The sequence below is a fragment of the Symsagittifera roscoffensis genome, chromosome 5, assembly GCF_963678635.1.
Source record: "Symsagittifera roscoffensis chromosome 5, txSymRosc1.1, whole genome shotgun sequence".
NCBI lineage: Eukaryota > Metazoa > Xenacoelomorpha > Acoela > Convolutidae > Symsagittifera > Symsagittifera roscoffensis.
In genome coordinates, this window is record NC_087066.1 from 817,220 (window position 1) to 838,884 (window position 21,665).

A 21,665-nucleotide genomic window follows, 5' to 3' on the forward strand; every position below is an offset into this window, starting at 1 on the left:
ACTCATATATAGTACTTACTGTGGCGCAATCCTTTATGACATCCACTTAGATATGAAATTGGTTATACAATAAGCAGAACTTTTTTAAAAATTGTCATCATCAGCATTAGAAGCACTTCATCACTTATGTGAGCTGAACGAACACAAATCTTACAATCACTTGCACCAGCAGTATTAAAAATACCTTTAATACTAACCCCAAATAACTGCGAAAATTTTTTTTATAATCAGAATATATATTTGTAATTAACAGCAAGAATAAAAAAAGTGTCCTTGGTTCTTTTACTACGGGAATTAGCAACAAGTATTGGCAGCAAACGCCCAACAAGAATTGGCAACAAGGGAAATAAAACAGAAAGTGAAGCTCGAACTAGAAAACGAGAGAACTCAAGAGCAGCTCTTGCTACGTTCGAACCTGGTCCAACAGGAAATCTGTCGTATGGAGAAATAAAGCCTGTCATTGCTAGATAAAATGGTGCAGGTCACACCACAAGCGATGCGGATGCTGGGTGGGTTGTTGGAGAGAGAAGTGACTAGAGATGACCCCGAATGGGCAGCAGCCATGGCATCGCTGACAGTCAGTGAGAAGACACGGATAGGCTGTTTCGATGGAATTGGCATCTTTGATGGATTAACAGTGCTAATCGTTGCAATTTGACGAATTGGGAGAGCTTAATTTCGAGTGACGAAGGACGAAGTGATTTTTTTAAAGTTCGTTTGAAAATAAAGACACGTCGCGACATTGAAAGTTCGAGAACAATGAAAACCGCGAAAATCAGAACAGACCATTTTTCGCTAGAAAACAGCAACATTGTTTGAAATAAATTTTGCTGATTTGTTGCTGATTGGACAGTCCCGATAGTGAAGAAAAGACGTGAGGACTGTATTGAAATTACGATCGAGACTGTCCAAATTGTAATGATTCTAGTTGTAAAACCGTTACCGAACAATTCCTGAAAATTCGGAGGGATATCGGGAGGATTTTACCACCCTTCATGAAAGACGACAAGACCGCTCTTCGTCCGGATTCGAGAATCCGGATGGGTCTCGGGAAGAAACTGAAACTCTATTTTTTTAAAGCTTTCGGCTACCGGATATGTCCTGAAATGAACTAAATAACATCAAAATTCGTTTTCACATAATGAGAAGCTAGGAGTTGAGGTAAAAGTTTGGTCCATCTCCGATGGATATGATGATTTTCATCTACTGAACAAAAACAATAGTAATAGAATAAATAAGTAGTAGCCCTGTTTTTAGGAGTGACCTCGTGGTCTGTGTAATTTTTGCTCGGAAGTACATATCGACGAAAAATAAAGCTACGTTATAAAACGACTGGCTAGCGTTTAAACACAGCTCTACATGCTTTACACCGTATCTGTCTAAGTCAGTTCTTTTTGTGGTCCTTTTTATCATCGAGTCGACAAAAAAATTACTGTTTCCGGCTTCGACCAGAACGCTCAGAGTAACTCAAACACATGCGAAAAATAGTAAGTCATGGCTGGGTCTCAGTATCCCCAGACCACTATTCCACTTCTAACAACAGGGCTACTACTTTTATATCACGATTGTTTTTGTTCAGTAGATAGAAATCATCTTTCCCATTGGAGATGGAATAACCCTTTCCCTCAACTCCTAGCTTTTCAAATTCTGAGAATGAATTTGGTATTAATAAAATACAACTCAAGACATTGGGAAGCTAAAAGTTGTTAAAATCACGAGTTACAGTCCTCTCGCGAGACCCTATCGGATTTTGAATCCGGACGAAGAGCTGTCTTGTCTCTTTCCGGAAAGCTGGTCTCGTCGTTCCAACATCCTTTCTGATTCTCGGGAATTGCTTTGTAACAATTGTAGCTGCACAATCGTTATATCTCGGAATAGTCCTAAATTACTATATTTCCTCAGTTCGTCATTGTTTTTTGTCCGACTTTTCTGGATCTCAGAATATTGTTGTTCTGTCTTTTCGCAGTTTTCAGTTGTCGCCAAACATAAAATCGTTACGTGACTATCACACCCTAATCAAAAACTTAAAGATTAACATATCACACCAAATTGACCACTCCCAATTCGTCAAACTGAACGACTAACACCGTTATTGCGCTAAAAGCGCCAATTTTTTCGTTCAGCTGCTATAACAAAAGTTCTAATTCGAAATGCATTTTGATAAACTGGTCGAATGTCACATACTCCCCGAACAGCCCGGTCAATGTCCTATTGAGTCTCGTAGTCTTCATCAAAATGGTACAGTGCCATTGAACAGAAGATACAAAATGCATGTAATCCCTTTTATTCTCATTACTTATCGACCCACTGCATAATACAAATCGCATCATAGCCTTCCAAATTTTTTTCACTAATCAGCACTTTTAGAGGATATGTTTTAAAATAAAACTTCTTTTTTGTTTTTTAACGCCAATGTACCGACTTAAAGCTTTTTCTCCTAGGTCTAAAAAGTGTCGGGACGCAGGACGATCCTGCCAACCAACAAACTAAAATTAGCCTACTATTCTTCTTCAAAAATCACCTAAAAGCTTTCTTTCATTCATTTTCAATTCCAAGCTTAGTTGCTTAGTTTCTCATTTGAGTTTTTCTCACATAAACTCCCTTGTTAACTTCTTTGTTTTCTTCTTTTTTTGTCGTTAAGAAGTTCTAAAAAATCTGAATTTTTCTAATCTTTCTCATTTTTTTTGCATCTTAATTTTTGGCTAATTGTTTATGCTCCATCTCCTCCTCCTGAGACATTGACTCCGCACTTTCAGTCTCAGTGTCTTGCAACACGTCGGTAGCTATTCTGACTTTGTTGGAAGCAGTCCTCCAACACTTCTGCTCTTCTACCCTTTGTTTGTATCGAGGTAGAGGATCGACGCTCGTGTCCCTGTTTCTGCAGAAGGTGGCACAACTTCACGTTTCTTTCTAGGTCTTCCTTCAACATCTCTTCTCTTTCTATCCTATCAAATTCATTTGTTCTGGATGTCTTTTTCACTGCAGTGGTCACAAAAGCCTGAAAACTCCTGCTCCAATGTCCAGCTGATACGCACTCTACACCCTGCTGTGCTTCGACATATGCTTGATGGCATACTTGTTAATCCATGCACTGATCTTGGCTCTAAACATTTGCATGATTGGTCTCCTGGCTCAAATTTTCTTCACTTCCATAGTAAAATTCCAGATTTTGACCACTGTCTCAAAAAGATCTAAACCTTTTAGACAATCCAATTCTTGTAATTGTTCTCTCGTAGGCGTCTCCTGTCGATTGTTCTCCTTCACATGAGCTTCCAGCTATTTATTTGCCATCATAACTCCTGCTATCACTATCTTTATTGGCTGTGATGAATCTGGTAAACCCATGGAGAGCAGCTCTCCTGAGTCGCAAATCAACGCCAGATTACTGTGCCCGGGATACCACCATGCGTGTAGCAAGCAATGGCAACTGAACTCATCATGTGTCAACATGATGCTCCTCCAATTACGCTTTTCCGACGCTTCCAGTAGTGGTTCCACTTATATCATTACTCGGTGGACTTCGTCAATTTCATCTACTGCGTTGTAATCGTTGCTCTTGATTCTTTCTGCTTTTGTCTTTCAAAATCACTAAAGTTCCCACTAGCGTATCCCATGAAAATCTTCACCACTATCGGCTCCAACTCTTTTTTGGTTCTTTCTGGGGCTGCTGCAAACATCTTACATAGAAACTCGTAGGACTTCTCGGGTTCTCTCAGGATTTTGGCACACGTGTTCAACGCTGGTACCGATATTTCTTCTACTATGAATCGAACGAAACAGGGAGCGTCTATCCCCTTCGCACACGCTACTGCCGCTCTTTCTTGGGCCGTTAGGTCTCTTATACTCGTCATCAAGATCACTTTTCTTCTTTCGACCTTTTTCTTTCTTCCGAATCGTACTCTTGCTTCGTCAGTCCAGTCATGCACCAAGCTAACCTAAGTTGTAGCTCCGTTCTCACGTAAAGTATCGCTATCAGAGCGTGTATTTTTGTAGTGGTTCTCACTTCTTCTTTAAAACGTCGTAGCAACACCGCTCTCCATGTTAGGCTCACTACTTGGTCAATCGTTTTCGCATGCATTTCAGAGGAGACCAGAGTTCCGTACGCCTTCTGCTTCATGGTCGTGTCTTGTATCATCGTCTCCAGGTAACATTCCATGGCGCCTTTGTTTTCTAGAGCAATTAGATGTCCTCTAGCCGAGTTTCTATATTCCACCATCTCCATGTATCCACCAGTGGGTTAGTTAACCGAGACGGTTTCTGATACTGTCAATCTCTTATACTCCACTGAGACTAGCTGTCTTCCAACGCTTCCCTTACCATGGTTCATGGAAGATGGTTTGAAATCTAGTAGGGTACTGTATCCACATTGGCTAAGTTTTTCCATTTCTAATGTCGCTCCAGTCAGAGTGCGGTCACTCCTCTTTGTTTTATAACTGGCTGCTCTTAGTCCTGCCAAGTGGATGGGCGGCACCATCTTTACATAAGTCAACTTTCTATCTGTGCCAGGCAATCTATCATCGCCTCGTCCCATATCCATGCTTCTTCGACACGCTTCCGCTTGTCCGAATTGACAGCTTTTAGTGACATTTCAGAGTCTACCTTCGTTTTTCCAGCTTTCCTCAATGCCACTTTGCTGTCAATTTTCATTTTCATATCGTTAATCTTGTCAATCACCAATTTCGATCGCATTGTTCCTTTTCGGGTTCTTGACAGGTATACTATTCCATTGCTGCCTTCTTGCTGCGCGGCCTTTATGGGAGAATTCGCTTCACTTTCGTCAGTAGCCGAATCGATTAACAACTCGCTCAACCTCCTCTCGCATTCTTCCAACTTGTCGAGGACCTCTCGCATCAAGGGTCCGTTGAGGCCTGTCTTCAAAATTTACTGGGTACCATAGCACTGAACTACAGTCCAGACCTCTTTTATGAAGGCAACTACTCTGTCTATATTACATCCCGTTTTGTTCTCGTGGTCTCTATGGTGAACTTCCCACTCCTTTTCTGGTAAAGTTCCCAAGAAAGGTACTCTAGCAACAGTGCCTTCTATCCTTCTTCTCCTCGGAGATTCCAGGAGTTTTTTTTCGATAGTCTTAGAATTGCCAGGAGAGCTGCTCTTCATCAATTTTCTGTTTGAATCCCTAAAGGCTGACGGAGGTACCAGTGTGGAAGTTCATCCTCTGCTGGCTCAACCGTTCCTTCTAACATTCCCCTCTCGACTTCGAAGTCCTCTAGGAAATCGAAATCCATGCTTGACATCCCACCTAACGAAGGTCTAAAGTCATCCCTTCCTGCCTGATCCGATGAACTCGAAGGGCCTTGCTCTTCATTCCCGGTTCCGTTTGGAAACTTCGTTATGACTAGCCTGGCAGCTGACTTGTCTTCTTCTTCTCCGTGATTTATCTTGATTTCTTCAGAGCCGAATGGCGCTAGTGCAGTCCATGTCAACAGACTCCCGCTCATCGTCATTTCTGGCTACACGTTCATCACAATTAGCGCGGCTTCCTGCACGTTAACCTTGCCTCTCATGATCATTGGCGCCAGTTCCAATTTCGCCCACTCTTTTTCAAGTTTTCCGGGTTTCAGAGTGGCTGTATTGATGATCCGCCTCCTCGTTGATTCATCCGTGTACGCAAACTGCGTGTATTGCATCACGGCAGCGTTCCTGCCCACGAAGCACGGTCCAGCGTCTCGGAGAACTTCGCAATCCTTCTCTCATTCGTTTCAAAGGCCCTCAATCTGGGAGCTTGTACTACGGAGTCTGCACCGAGCAACATCCTTCTGTTCACGGGGAATTCTGGCATCTCCTCTGGCAGCTTCTTGTAGTCGCCCCAGCCTTTTGTCTCCTCTCTCACTTTGTGGTACGAGGCCATCAACCGAGGATATCTTGCTTATTCTCCATTCGTCTTGTTATAAGGCCTCAAGTTCCAGAGTTTCGGGAACACTTCAATATGTCCTCTGTCTACTTCACCCGTTCGGTCACGGAAATGATCTTCAAAGTTTTTTGCTGTCATTTCTGGCTCTGATATCTTCGCGAGCAGCGAATCCTCGCTCATCAATTCTCTCAACACATTTTGCTCACACTAGTTGAGTGCGCTCACATCCACTGCTGAGATAAGGTTCAGGTGCAACACCGACCTTCTATATACTTGACGTCAGGGAACGCGAATGTCACTGCAGGACCGTATATCACTGTCACAAATTCCGTGGTTCCTCTCATTAACGCTAGAGGATCGGTTCTCATATAGGCTCAAATCAGTTAATAGGGGCATGCCTCGTGCATGACGTCGCACATCTTCTTCATTCTCAATCGTTTTGTCTTCTCCTGTCACAAAGCGATTCTGTTGTAGAACGTATTCGATTAGGGTATGTCTCAGATCCCTTAATGGGTCCATGAGTCAGCGGATCTCTTCTTATCAAATCTCCTAACGTTTTCTCTCATTTGTTCAGGATAGCGGGTCAGATTCATCAATCCTTCCAAGTTCCCATGGCTGATCGGGATTAGCGTCAGGAGTCATTTTGGGACATATTTTGCTCACACCAGTCGCAGGTTCTGTACTCCCTCCATGAGCAGAAGCACTGGTCCTTCCACGAAATTCTCTGCTCCAAACGTCACGAACAACGCCACAATCACTACTATCGATAGTTTTGTTACTGCTTGGAGGAACTCTTTTATCAAGTATCGAAAGAGTCCGGGGTAGACTTTCGCCAGGAAGGACACGGTTCTTCCTTCTCCTAACCCTTCTAACATGCTGTCAGTTCTGTCGTAGCCTTCTTCTCCCCATATAATTCTTGAACTCAGTTGACTTTTCCTCCGCATTCTCCACTAAGTTCAACTCCTCCATCAGATAGGCACGAATCTTCTTGATCATCGCCGGGCTTCGCTCGAAAGCGTCCGCGCCCAATGCTGCTACTCGCAAAACCATCGCATCCAGTGAGCTCTCGTTTCTTTGTAGTTCTGCCTATTCTTTCCTTCCTCCTTTATCTCCATTCCTCTGAAGCATAAGTCATTGGACATTGCCTCTATCACTCGATGTTCATGGTTAATTCCTGGATTTAGCTTGAGCTGCACGCTGAAATTGGACCGTTCCAACGCCAACACCTCAATCAGTACTAGCATATTTAGCGAAAGGTCCTTGAATACTCTCATGGCGTTTGAGATATCCGACCATACTGCCGGCAATTCTGCCCTAGGTGGTATCGGTTTCTTCGCTTCCATTTCACGGTTCGGAGCAGATTTGATCACATCATACTTTCGTTCAGAGACTAACGCCACCATCGCGTACACGAATTTCAATCCAACCGGGAGATGTGCAAATCCCACAGACAACGCAAATACCGCCTTGGTGTCATGTTTGTGAATGCTCTTTTCAGTGCATCCGTTATCTCTACCATTGATTCCAGAATGTCTTTAATTTCTGGCCATACTGCATCTTCCGCCGTTTTCGCCGCCACAAAAATCTTGGCCTTCCTCATTTTCACTTTATCGTACGCTGCAAAAATGGTCTCGTCCTTTTGAATCTTTAGTTCACCATATCTCTCAACATGCCTTCTTGGGCTACTTGCCTTGGGAAAGCTCTTTCTTTCAAGTGAGATAGAGGTGCTCGCACTTGCTTAAATACTTTTACATGCTGCCCTACTGGTGCTCTGGTCGTCAGAAATTTCCTGGTTTTTTTTCTCGATTCCCTTCATTGTTGTTCATTCTAAAGTCTTGCAAAGATCTGGCGTTCACTGGACCCATGATAATATTTGAGGGCAGTCCCTCAAGATCAGCGAATCGTAGGGCCATCGTGGAGCTAAAGTTGATGCCAGCTGTTATCAACCAGTCCACGGCCACGATCGAGTATAGCCTGGTTACAGAGAGCTTAGCTCCATTCAGCATCTTCATCCTATCGGCTGCAAACTTCGCCATTTGAAGGTTCAATTTCATCAATTCTTGTTTGTAGACTTGCCAGGGGGAAGGTATTGGTCTCGACCACATAAGCGAACTTTTGTCTGGTCGTCGCTCTTCTCGGCTTGTACTCGTTTTCGCTGACCTCGAGGTGCCTGACGTCGTATCCGTTGTCGAGTTAACAGGTCCTAATCTCCTCAGCTGATGAATTGTCCTTCTCACTGGCACTTCGCCCAGACGATCCAGAACGTCAGTTCTTTGCCCCGGCTCACTGGTGCTCTGTGGCACCTGTGGCACTGGTGGCACTGCTGGGACTACTCCCAGACGTGTCTCTAGATTAGAATGCACAAAGGTCGAAATCAGCGGTTCATTCGCTGTCCCTCCTTAGCACTCCTGTACCAAACAGTTCGACCTCCAGTTCGACCAGTCGCTCCTGGGAGACGCAGTTCATACAGGCTTGTCCCTCCACCTGGTCAAAATGAATTCCATCTGTAATCAGTATGGCCTGATCCATGGCTCTCAGCTCGTGTTCTAATTTCATCAGAATCATCCGCCCAGCATTGCGACTCGCCAGATTTCTCACTATGTTATTCCATCTGATGATTTTTCTCTTGTGCTTCCTTTCCGCCGGTTTTAGATTTCTCGTGCTCATCGGAACGGCGCAGACGGTCAGTTTCGCGAAACAGGCAGATAGTGGTAATTAGACATACCATCATTGATTCCCATTGAGTTTCTTCCTCGTCCGAGCTCCTGGACACATTATTCGTGCCTATTGAAATCATTCTGTGGTGGAATTCTTCCTGGGTTCATCAGTTCCACCATTCGATACAGCTGGGCTGTCGTGCGCCCCAAAAACTATCACTTTGGTGATCCACGAGGTCCTCAAGTTCTGTAGAACTCTCACTAAACTGTCGCCCATTATTAATTGTGACCTCCCGAGCGGCAGTTGCTCCATATTTACTGCTGGACTCCAAATCGATCGATTGAAACCTGCTCGTATTTCCGGGTCCGGAACTCCAGTAAAGTTGTTCTTCACCTGGTTGTTTTTCTGTACGTCTAGCACTCGTCTTACTTATCTTCCTGGTCGTCTTTGTCGGTCTCATCGTGGTGTCAGTTCCCGTTCTCCTCATCGTTTCCTGGGAAAGCTCCACTCTACCTGTATCGTCAATCGTTCCATCGGGTGCGGTCACCCCGGAACCTGGCGCACTCCTACCGGCTACAAGTCGTCCAGCCGTTTCTATCAGCCTTTGCACCGTCTGTTCCACGACTGGCTGACCTAGGGTGTCACTCGGGTCCGGAATTGTTACCATGCCGTTCGCTGTCGGGACTCAAATTTCCGTTGTTTGGCTAAGTTCGCGAGGCGTTAGAAGCTCCATCGGGGACTACCCACGAGGAACATCCCTTGCGGGTATTGTTCTTTCCACTGCTGTCGTCAATGCCAGCCGCTCGGACCACTCCCTGTATTCTCGCCTCAAACGTTCTATCTCCTCGCCCTGCTTCTCATTGCAATCATCAAACAGTCTGTTCCAGATATCTCTGTCTTCTTCAACCCTGAACAGAATCTTGGTCACTCGGTCCAGTTCTTTCTTCGTCTAAATTAGATGTTGTCGATCTTACATCGTCTCATTCATTTGGACTCCTTCTTCTACTTTCGCCCCCTTTGGTGGTACAACTGCTCTCTTGTGAGCTAGACAAAGCTTCCTCGCTGTTCACCTCCTGATGCGTCCTTCTCAATCCAGGCCGAGGCTTGGTTGGGAAAGGCATCTCACGCGGTTGGTAGGTCCTCGAACTTTGCAATCCAGGCTCATTCGCCAAGTCCCTTCCTGAGAGAGCCCCATTTCTTCACCTCATTACCCTCATGTTTGGACTGTCTAGTAATCCTTGTTGTCCATATGCTGCCATCAATAAGACTTCCGTGGGGCGGTCCCCACGGTTGTCGTGCCCTAAGATGTTTGTCAAGGCGACCAGCATCATGACCAACTCTGGGTCCTCCAGAGCAAAGTCTCGATCCATCAGCCGACGGTAGATCTTATCTATCATCGGTCCCACATAGCCCCCCGCTAGGTCCATCAGTTCATCCAAGTCGAAGTTATCCATTTCTCTTGATTCGATTTTGATTATCAATTTGCACAATTGAACTCTAATGAATAATTAAATGATCAATCAGGGTCAAAAAAAGAGGTCACGAGTGCCACATTAGTCAATTTTACTCCAGATTTTGTATTAAAATTATTTTAAAATAGTCAGAAAAAGATTTTGATTTTAAAATATATTAAAATCAGTTTATAGCTAAAACTTTGGAATTCGACCTAAGAACGGACAGTCCAAACTTTGGGTCTGTTACCTTGATTATCGTTGGGTCATTCGTGATCACTAACCCTGCCCCACACAAAGTCCTATTAACATAACACATAACAAATCACATGTAACACAACATGTCCTACACTCATTTTTTACTCAGCCCATACTCAAATAGTATTTCTTTTGTAAATGCACCTGTATGTTAGTATCAGAAAAGAATACGTGTATCAATGCATACAGCTCCCGTGGAATCAGTCGTCTTCTGTTCGGGTCGTACACGGGAAGCGAGAGTTCCTTCACCTCCCTTTCCACAAGGAGGTCTCTCAGTCTTGTCAAGGACAAGACCAAGTCTTCAGGGTCCACATGCTGCTTCTCCGTCGCTCTCGTCACCAAGAAGTATAGTTAGTTTCCTGATATTTGAGAAGGCGCCGGATGCAAGGCTGCTACACCTCCTTCCTGGTCTTTGCTTCCACAAGAAATCTATGTTTTTAAATTCTCTCCTAAAATCTGCTGCTAACGCCGTCCTAAAACTCATGTCCGCTGTGATCGCCATCACACCTGTACTATCTGTGAGTATAAAACCGCTATCAGTTTGTTTTGTGCTACTTGAAAACTTCGAGAACTCGGCTCCTAGATCACATGTTTCTCTTGCTAAATCTAATTTTGTTTAAATAATTTTTCAGTGAGGGTAAGTCCTACCCCCACTCCCTTGACAAAATTATACATCGAAGTCCGCGCCGATCGCATACCGGATTTTAATTAAGTTGAGATTGAACGCAGGAATGGTTAATTGCCCTTCCTGGGCTGCCCAGGAAGGGTTATCCCTGTCGTTTCTTATGTATTTCATGCTCTCACGGTCTACGTCCTGAATCGTGACACTGGTCTCCTTGGCGTCCGATGTCATTTCGTTCAGCCACTCTAAGATGCGCAGGTTCGTTAATTCTTGTTCGTATGATTGCTGTTGCTCGTATCGAACTCTATCTTGGGTTTAGACCGGTCATCGATTCACTCCTCGTCTTGGGTCATTGACTATGTCTATGTCCTGTGACGCGGGTATCTCCTCTAGACCCACCAATTCTTCCGATAACTTCTTCAGATCTATCTGTCTACTATGAAATCGTCTCCGTAAGAGTTGTACTTATTCGTGACCCTTTTCCTGTCACTATGTCGTGTCTGCAATGCAATTGGTAGACCTGGTTCCAAGTTCTTGGGAAACTCTATTTGTTCGGGGTCTCGCCATTTCTCTTCTGCGTAGGGTAAGGTTCCTTCGCCTGCTTCAATTATCCCATTGGGATCCAGGTCCAGTGGTGGACTCGTTCCTTCCTCGGTGACTTCATTCCCATTAATCTTTCCCCTGGTGCCCTTTTCATTGACTTCGCAGGCGAGCGCCATCATCAGATAATCACCCTCTTCCATGTCCTGAGGTATACACCAATCCTCTGTGGATGAATTTTGTGGTTTAATGTTTTCAAAGTGAGCGGCTCGGCCAGTACTCAGTCTGTAAAAACGCCCCTCCTGGTGCACCTCCGCTATCGTGAACGGTCCCCTCCACTTCTTTAGGAGCTTCTTAGTCCCTTTAGCTGGTATAACGCTTTAAAATACCCATAAGTAGTCTTTTACTGAGTAAGATTTTGCACCAGCTGCTTTTTCATGAAACCATTTCCTTTGCCTTGCTTGTGCTTGCTGAGTATTTCGTCTTCACAAGTCGTTCAGTTCTTGTTGACGTCTAATCATATCCCTTACATAAAATTGTGGTGATGTTTTCGTTCCTTCGTACTCTGGGTAAAATAAAGTCAAAAGCAAAGGCTTTTTGTGTGCTGTCAACATCATATGTGGACTAATTCCGGTGGTGGAGTGTTGCGTGCTGTTATACTTCATCATTTCCTGGTGGTCCATCTGATCATGCGACCTGAATAAAATTTCTGTGTGATATTGTTTCGGCAAAACTATCGCGTTATACTTGTACAGGATTTTGTCTTCCTGTCTTCTCATACAAGCCACGATCCCATCCTTGTTCAGGTATAAGATTCCCTCCTTCTGCATATAGTACTGTCTCAGAATACGGTAACTGTTTTCCTCCAGATCACTTTTGTCTGGTGCCTCATTTTCATTCCACCTTTTCAAATAGCTTGAGTTGCTGCAGTGGGTCCGAGAGTCAGTATCTCGCTTTTAAGTATGTCTTCATGGCCCTCAATTGACTACTTAGCTCATCGGGTTTGTACGCATCATCTTCCATATTCACGCACAAAATTTTCGCCAATGGCTCTATCTCTTGTTCGAACGAAAGAAGATCAGTCCTGATTACTTCCTTCTGCGGTAACAAGCTCCATGAAAAGTTTGATACCGCTATTGTTTCCAGACCGTCCGCTGCGTTGTCAAAAACTATTTCACCTGGTATCAAGTAGAAATCACTGTCAGGGTCTTGATACACCTCCCTGTCCAAGTATCTTGCTCGAGTCTTCACTAGTAACGTGTGGATCGCCATCTCTGACAATTCTGATCCTGTGCTGGAGAACCTGTCTGAGTAGGTGTCGATTTCTGAATTGCTCGAGTTGTTGTCAACGGACGAGGCTGCCACGGAGCACGTCTCCATTGCTGGTTCCGTTTTATACGCTCTGCTCATCCATCTAAATTCCCTGGACAATATCTTTTCCTCCCGACCTTGTTTCTGCTCACGACCACTTTTTTCAAGATCCGACACCCCGGACGAATTTCCTTGTTCCGGGTTCTGCTCATTGATTGGACAACTTTCTTTGACGTCCTACTCCCGGACAAACTTTCTTGTTCCGGGTTTTCTTCAACTTGTCCCCACTTCTGATCGGGATTATCAAAGGTGACAGTCTTCCTTTGTTTTTCGATCTACTGTTTTTGTCTATTTGATGTGCTCATCAAAACACTCTGAGGAGTCGAGGATACCAGTTGCTGAACTACCGTTTTACAATCCCTTTCGTTTTCCTTGTGTTGGCGCCTTGATGGCATAATCTTCACTTTCTCTCTGACTGTCAGCAATGACATGGCTGCTGCCCAGTCGGAGTCATCTCTAGTCACTTCTCTCTCTAGCAATCCACCCAGCATCCGCATCACTTGCGGTGTGACCTGGACCGTTTTATCCAGCAATGAGTGGATGTTTATGTTCATACGAGAGAGTTCCTGTTGGACCAGGTTCGAACGTAGCAACAGATCTAAAGGCACCGGGTCCCTTTTTGATAAAATCTATATTTCTGCTGCCTCTTCCATTGGTAACTCGGGGTGTCCCGGAATTGGATTACCAGATTTTTCCAACCATCTCGTTAAGGGAAGCGCTTCATAAGTTTCTTCGTTCAAAAACGAGAACCCTTCCTTGATTGGCTTGCTTCTGTTCCAGTCATTCATAAAATCATAAAACATTCTAGTGTTTGTCAGACAACCTGTGCTCGATTATCATGTGGTAACCTGACTATCCATCGACCAATATAGCTCTGGTCCATCGAGTTTGTCTTCAAACAAAATAACGCTCGATTTTCCACGCGTGGCTTTAAGTGATCGCTCCTTAAGTGATCGCTCCTTTAAGTGATCGCTCCTTAAGTGAGCGCGGTTCTTCTCCACAAATGTGACCACTGCAAAGATTTCCGCCTTTGGTGCACCAAAACTCATTTCGGTGTCACTCAATACTTTACTGCCATATGCGATAGGACGGAGAAATGTTCTCCCATTCCATTCTTGCTCCTGGTGCAGTATTCCTGATATAGCTACTACTGAAGCATCAGTATCAAAAACGTACATGCCCCTTTCCGTGAGCATGCCTAGCACTGGCGCTTCGCACAGTTCCCGCTTTATGTTCTCGAAGGCAGCTTGAGATTCTTTGTTCCATTCGAACTTTTTTCCTTTAATGTGCATCAGTTTCTGCATGGGCTACACCATGTCTGCGTATCCTTTCATGAGCTCACGGTAGTAACTGGCCAACCCCAGATATCTCATGAGTTGTGTGTCCATTCTGGGAGCCTTCCATGTCAACACGGCCTCCACTGCTTTCGGGTCCGGCCCTACACCATGCCTGTCCACCATTTTGATGGTTTGCTTTTCAAGCCTGCTCTTTTCATGCAACCAAAGACCTCATCGAGTCAATCAATGGGGTCTGCCAGGGTAGGTGTTAGTATGACCACGTCAACCACGTAAAACATTACGTAAACATCACATTTTGAAAGGTCGTCGTGGCGTTGCACAAGCCAAAGGGAGTCCTCTTCCACTGGTACAGCCCAACTCACATGCGAATCCGGTCCTTCCTCTGTCCTTCTTCCGCAGAGGACCTGCCACAAGGCAGAACCCAAGTCCAGTGTGGTGAAGAACTTGGCGTCGCCAAGTTTCGAGAGGCTCTCGTCTATTCGCGATATCGGGTAGGCATTTTTTATTGTCACTGCGTTCAGGTAACGAAAGTCGCAACAAAACCTAAGCTGCCCCTTTCTTTCTGGTCATGACAATCCCACAAGCGCAATGCGGTTTCGAGGGTTCTATCATATCGCATTCAAGCAACATTTCTATTTCCGCCACTCGGTCCAGTTCTTTCTGCGTCTAACTTAGCTGATGTAGATCTTGCATCGTCTCATTCGTTTGGACTCCTTCTACTTTCGCCCTATTTGGTGGTACAGCTGTTCTCTGCCTCGCTGTTCACCTCCGGATGCGTCCTTCTCAATCCAGGCCCAGGCTTGCTTGGGAGAGGCATCTCACGCGGTTGGTAGTTCCTGGAACTTCCCAATCCAGGTCCATTCGCCAAGTCCCTTCCTGAGAGAGCCCCGTTTCTTCACCTCATTACCCTCATGTTTGGGCTGTCTAGTAATCCTTGTTGTCCATATGCTGCCATCGATAAGACTTCCGTGGGGCGGTCCCCACGGTTGTCGTGCCCTAAGATGTTTGTCAAGGCGACCAGCATCATGACCAACTCTGGGTCCGCTTATCTAACATCGGTCTCACAGAGGCCTCCGCTAGGTCCATCAATTCATCCAACTCGAAGTTATCTAATTCTGTTGATTTGATTTTGATTATCAGTTTGCACAATTGAAATGTAATGAATAATTAAATGATCAATCAGGATCTAGAAAAGAGGTCACGAGTGTCACACTTGTCAATTTTACTCAAGAATTTGTATTAAAATTAAATTAAAACAGTCAGAGAAAGATTTTGATTTATAAGTATATTAATTTCAGTTTATAGCTGAAATTTTGGAATTCGACCTAAGAATGGACAGTCCAAACTTTGGGTCTGTTACCTTGATTATCGTTGGGTCATTCGTGATCACTAACCCTTCCACACTCAAAGTCCTAATAACACAACACGTCCTACACTCAACTTACACTCAGCCCATACTCAAATAGTATTTCTTTTGTAAAAACACCTGTATGTTAGTATCAGAAAAGATTAAGTGTATCAATGCATACAGTTCCGGTGGATGCAGTCGTCTTATCTTCGGGTCGTATACTGGAAGTGAGAGTTCCTTTACATCCCTTTCCACAAGGAAGTCTCTCAGTCTTGTCATGGACAAGACCAAGTCTTCAGGGTCCACATGCTGCTTCTCCGTCGCTCTGGACACCAAGAAGTATAGGTAGTTTCCTGATATTTGAGAAGGCGCCGGATGCAAGGCTGCTACACCTCCTTCCTGGTCTTTGCTTCCACAAGAAATCTATGTTTTTAAATTCTCTCTTGAAATCTGCTGCTAACGCCGTCCTAAAACTCATGTCCGCTGTGATCGCCATCACACCTGTACTATCTGTGAGTATAAAATCGGTATCAGTTTGTATTGTGCTACTTGAGTACTCATTTGGCAGGTCAAATATGACTCTACTACTCCCCCTATGTCTGGTTCTTCGAGAACTCAGCTCCTAGTTCACCTGTTTCACTTGCTAAATCTAATTTTGTTTAAATAATTTTTCAGTGTGGGTAAGTCCTACCCCCACTCCCTTGACAAAAATATACATCGAAGTCCCCGCCGATCGCATACCGGATATTAATTAAGTTGAGATTGAACGCAGGAATGGTTAATTGCCCTTCCTGGGCTGCCCAGGAAGGATTATCCCTGTCGTTTCTTATGTATTTCATGCTCTCACGGTCTACGTCCTGAATCGTGACACTGGTCTCCTTGGCGTCCGATGTCATTTCGTTCAGCCACTCTAAGACGCGCAGGTTCGTTAATTCTTGTTCGTATGATTGCTGTTGCTCGTATCTTGGGTTTAGACCGGTCATCGATTCACTCCTCGTCTTGGTCATTGACTATGTTTATGTCTTGTGACGCGGGTATCTCCTCTAGACCCACCAATTCTTCCGATAACTTCTTCAGATCCATCTATGAAGTCGTCTCCGTAAGAGTTGTACTTATTCGTGACCCTTTTTCTGTCACTATGTCGTGTCTGCAATGCAATTGGTAGAGTTGGTTCCAAGTTCTTGGGAAACTCTATTTGTTCGGGGTCTCGCCATTTCTCTTCTGCGTAGGGTAAGGTTTCTTCGCCTGCTTCAATTATCCCATTGGGATCCAGGTCCAGTGGTGGACTCGTTCCTTCCTCTGTGACTTCATTCCCATTAATATTTCCCCTGGTGCCCTTTTCATTGACTTCGCAGGCGAGGGCCATCATCAGATAATCACCCTCTTCCATGTCCTGAGGTATACACCAGTCCTCTGTGGATGAATTTTGTGGCTTAATGTTTTCAAAGTGAGCGGCTCGGCCAGTACTCAGTCTGTAAAAACGCCCCTCCTGGTGCACCTCCGCTATCGTGAACGGTCCCCTCCACTTCTTTAGGAGCTTCTTAGTCCCTTTAGCTGGTATAACGTTTTAAAATACCCATAAATAGTCTTTTACTGAGTAAGATTTTGCACCAGCTGCTTTTTCATGATACCATTTCCTTTGCCTTGCTTGTGCTTGCTGAGTATTTCGTCTACACAAGTCGTTCAGTTCTTGTTGACGTCATATCATATCCCTTACATAAAATTGTGGTGATGTTTTCGTTCCTTCGTACTCTGGGTAAAATAAAGTCAAAAGCAAAGGCTTTTTGTGTGCTGTCAACATCATATGTGGACTAATTCCGGTGGTGGAGTGTTGCGTGCTGTTATAAGCCCCCATTACTTGTGAAAAGTATCTCTCCCAGTCAGTCATGTATCTAGAACAATACACCCTCAGCATCGACACCAATGTCCGATTTCGCCTCTCAACCAAGCCATACGTCTGGGAAAGATAAGTCGTTGAGTGAGCCCGAGCCACTTTAGAGCTTCTCATGAGTTCTTTAGTAAGTTCTCCTACAAAGGCTGTTCCATTGTCCGATTGAAATGCCATTGGGTATCCGTGCCTCGCTATCCACGTGCTGATTAGTTGATCACATGTCTCTTCTGCTGAGGCAGTTATGCAGGGCACGGCCTCTGCGTTTTTCGTGAAGTGATCGATCATGACCTGGACCTGATTGTAGCCGCTGTCTGTCATTCATATTTTCTATTGGTTAATCTGCACCACCTCGTTATATTCAGATGACTCAATTTATTACTGCAATGGAAATCGCAATTTCTTTAGATCCTTGACTTGTTGACATGACAGACACGCTGTTACCCACTTCTCGCATGCCTTCTTCATCCCAGGCCATTCAAAACATTTCAGGATCCTCTGGTATACTTTATCAATATCGACCTGAATATTTTATCAATGCGACCTGAATAAAAGTTCTGTATGATAGAGTTGCGGCAACACTATCGCGTTAAACTTGTACAGGACTTTGTCTTCTTCTCTTCTCTTACAAGCCACATTCCCATCCTTGTTCAGGTATAACATTCCCTCCTTCTGCATATAGTGCTGTCTCAGAATTGACAGTTAACCGATTTCCTTGTTCCGGGTTCTGCTCGTTGATTGGACAACTTTCTTTGACGTCCTCCTCCCGGACAAACTTCCTTGTTCCGGGTTTTCTTCAACTTGTCCTCACTTCTGATCGGGATTATCAAGAGTGACAGTCTTCCTTTGTTTTTCAATCTCCTGTTTTTGTCTATTTGATGTGCTCATCAAAACACTCTCTGAGGAGTCGAGGATACCAGTTGCTGAACTACCGTCCTACAATCCTTTTCGTTTTCCTTTCGTTGGCGCCTTGATGGCATAATCTTAACTTTCTCTCTGACTGTCAGCGATGACATGGCTGCTGCCCATTCGGAGTCTTCTCTAGTCACTTCTCTCTCTAGCAATCCACCCAGCATCCGCATCACTTGCGGTGTGACCTGGACCGTTTTATCCAGCAATGAGAGGATGTTTATGTTCATACGAGAGAGTTCCTGTTGGACCAGGTTCGAACGTAGCAACAGATCTAAAGGCACCGGGTCCCTTTTTGATAAAATCTATATTTCTGCTGCCTCTTCCATTGGTAACTCGGGGTGTCCCGGAATTGGATTACCAGATTTTTCCAACCATCTCGTTAAGGGAAGCGCTTCATAAGTTTCTTCGTTCAAAAACGAGAACCCTTCCTTGATTGGCTTGCTTCTGTTCCAGTCATTCATAAAATCATAAAACATTCTAGTGTTTGTCAGACAACCTGTGCTCGATTATCATGTGGTAACCTGACTATCCATCGACCAATATAGCTCTGGTCCATCGAGTTTGTCTTCAAACAAAATAACGCTCGATTTTCCACGCGTGGCTTTAAGTGATCGCTCTTTAAGTATGCGCGGTTCTTCTCCACAAATGTGACCACTGCAAAGATTTCCGCCTTTGGTGCACCAAAACTCATTTCGGTGTCTTTCAATACTTAACTGCCATATGCGATAGGACGGAGAAATGTTCTCCCATTCCATTCTTGCTCCTGGTGCAGTATTCCTGATATAGCTACTACTGAAGCATCAGTGTCAAGAACGTACATGCCCCTTTCCGTGAGCATGCCTAGCACTGGCACTTCGCAGAGTTCCCGCTTTATGTTCTCGAAGGCAGCTTGAGATTCTTTGTTCCATTCGAACTTTTTTCCTTTAATGTGCATCAGTTTCTGCATGGGCTACACCATGTCTGCGTATCCTTTCATGAGCTCACGGTAGTAACTGGCCAACCCCAGATATCTCATGAGTTGTGTGTCCATTCTGGGAGCCTTCCATGTCAACACGGCCTCCACTGCTTTCGGGTCCGGCCCTACACCATGCCTGTCCACCATTCTTCCCAGGTACTTAATTGAATACCTAAGGATCTGACATTTTGATGGTTTGCTTTTCAGCCTGCTCTCTTCATGCAACCAGAGACTTCATCGAGTCGATCAATATAGTCTGTCAGGGTGGGTGTTGCTATGACCACGTCATCCACGTAAAACATCACAGTATTCCCGTACTTCTTCGTTACTCTGGTCAAAGCCTTAGCCATCAGTCTTTGAAAGGTCGCCGTGGCGTTGCACAAGCCAAATGGCATCCTCTTCCACTGGTACAACCCCAATTCAAATGCGAATCCGGTCTTCTCTCTTTCCTTCATCCGCAGAGAGACCTGCCACAAGGCAGAACCCAAGTCCAGTGTGGTGAAGAACTTGGCGTCGCCAAGTTTCGAGAGGCTCTCGTCTATTCCCGGTATCGTGTAGGCATCTTTTATTGTCACTGGGTGCAGGTAACGAAAGTCGCAACAAAACCTAAGCTGCCCCGTTTCTTTTTGGTCATGACAACCCCACAAGCCCAAGGCGGTTTCGAGGGTTCTATAATATCGCATTCAAGCAACATTTCTGTTTCTGCTCTGCACGCCTCCACTTTGTGAGGTGTCATGCGCTTTGCACCTTCCCTATGGGGAACGGTGGCCTCTTCTAGTTCGATTTCGTGTTCGAAAAAATCGTAACAACCGATATCTCTCTAATGTTTCGAAAAAACATCCGCGTTCCGATTTAAAAACGCCCTTAACAACTCAAATTCTCCCTCATCTATTTTCCCTTTCAGGTGTTGAATCTCTGACAAAACCGGTTTGTCGGACCTATGTCATATGACCGGGGGCTTTCCGGAAAATCCGAGCAGCGCGATAAGCCGTCATCCGTTACGGATTTCACTGAAAACAGTTTATTAAAACAATTCAATTCATTAATTCTCTTTAAAATCATATCTTTGTTGGGATGGTTGGGGCAGTCTTTCACATTATGTCTTTTCAAGTTTATTGTCTCATCATAGTTGGTCCTCATCGGCAAAACGTAACCAAGCTTCTTTTTACGCTAGATCGAAATCGTGGTGTCCAGTGTGTTCAAAACCACACAAGCACACAGTCCGTTTCGTGTTACTGAGAAATTCCTGCCTAAAATCACTGTGCTCTGACTATTTGTGTTTGGTACCAAACAACCCTGTTTTCTATCACTTATTGACTTCAAATTTCTCATCCAAAAAACCGCTACAACAGCTTGTCCCGGCTGTAGTTTTACTTTTCTTTCCAAAAAAATGGCACCTTGTTCTCATCTGTTATTATTCTACTAATCGGCCGCTTAACATACTTCCGGCCTGGTTTTATAATCCTTATTAGCCCGTTGTCCAAGTCAATCATCACATCGAAATTCCTGACAAAGTCACGGCCCAATAAGTTCTCTACCACCAGGAAGCTCATCCAAAGATTCCGTCCTCCCATGTGAAGAACCGTTATCGGTTTTATCCGGCTACGTGGATTGCTCCACGGTTGATTGCTGCCAATCTGTGGTTTGTCGGAGTTGAATCTTCCCTCGTGAAGCCCATTTTTTCCCAAGTCGTCACTGGCATTACGCTAACCACCGCACCTGTGTCTAGAAGTCCTGTTACTCCGATTTTCCTCCCGTTGGTGTCCAACAGATGTGCAGTCATATCTGCCGCGTATCCTCTGTGTACCGCATATTGCTCCATCATGGTGTCATGACCGATGCTATGGATGTTAAGTTCTTCCTGACCCAAATAAATCTGCTCTTATTGGTTACTATCTGTTTTGACGTAGGTCTTAGTATAGATACTGATCCCGTCCACGTTCAGTATCAGCTGATATGATCCATGGATTTCCACGTAGCGCCCGTCGAGTTTCTTTACTCGAGGGCCACCCGTTGTCAACAACGCTCGCACAGCCCTTGAATCAGTGCGTGGCTCTTCTGGTCACAGATAATATGCCTTATGTATCTAAATGCATCATAGTGAACTCTGAAAGTTCACTTAGGTTCCTGATCACCTGATGTCCCGCCACTGAAATTATTGACTGTATGATGCTTCCTTGTTGCACCATGCCGAACGTCTGCCTGGAGATCACATTTAGTTTCATGCTCAAACTGCTTGGTGCTTTCGTTTCTTTGACCTCCGATGCTTCGAAGGCATTTAGGCTTTCCTGAGTTTTCTCATTCTCTAATTCGAGCTTCTTTTTTTGTTTTATCTCCTTTGATACTAACTCCAGTTGGACTCTGTTTAAAGCATCTGTCGCGGCTGCCCTATAGTCGATCTTGAAATCATCTGCCGCCGTCACTGGTTCAGGTTCACGCACTTCTTCAGCTACTGCTTGCATCTTCTTTGTTGCCAGCTCTTCCGGTTTCTC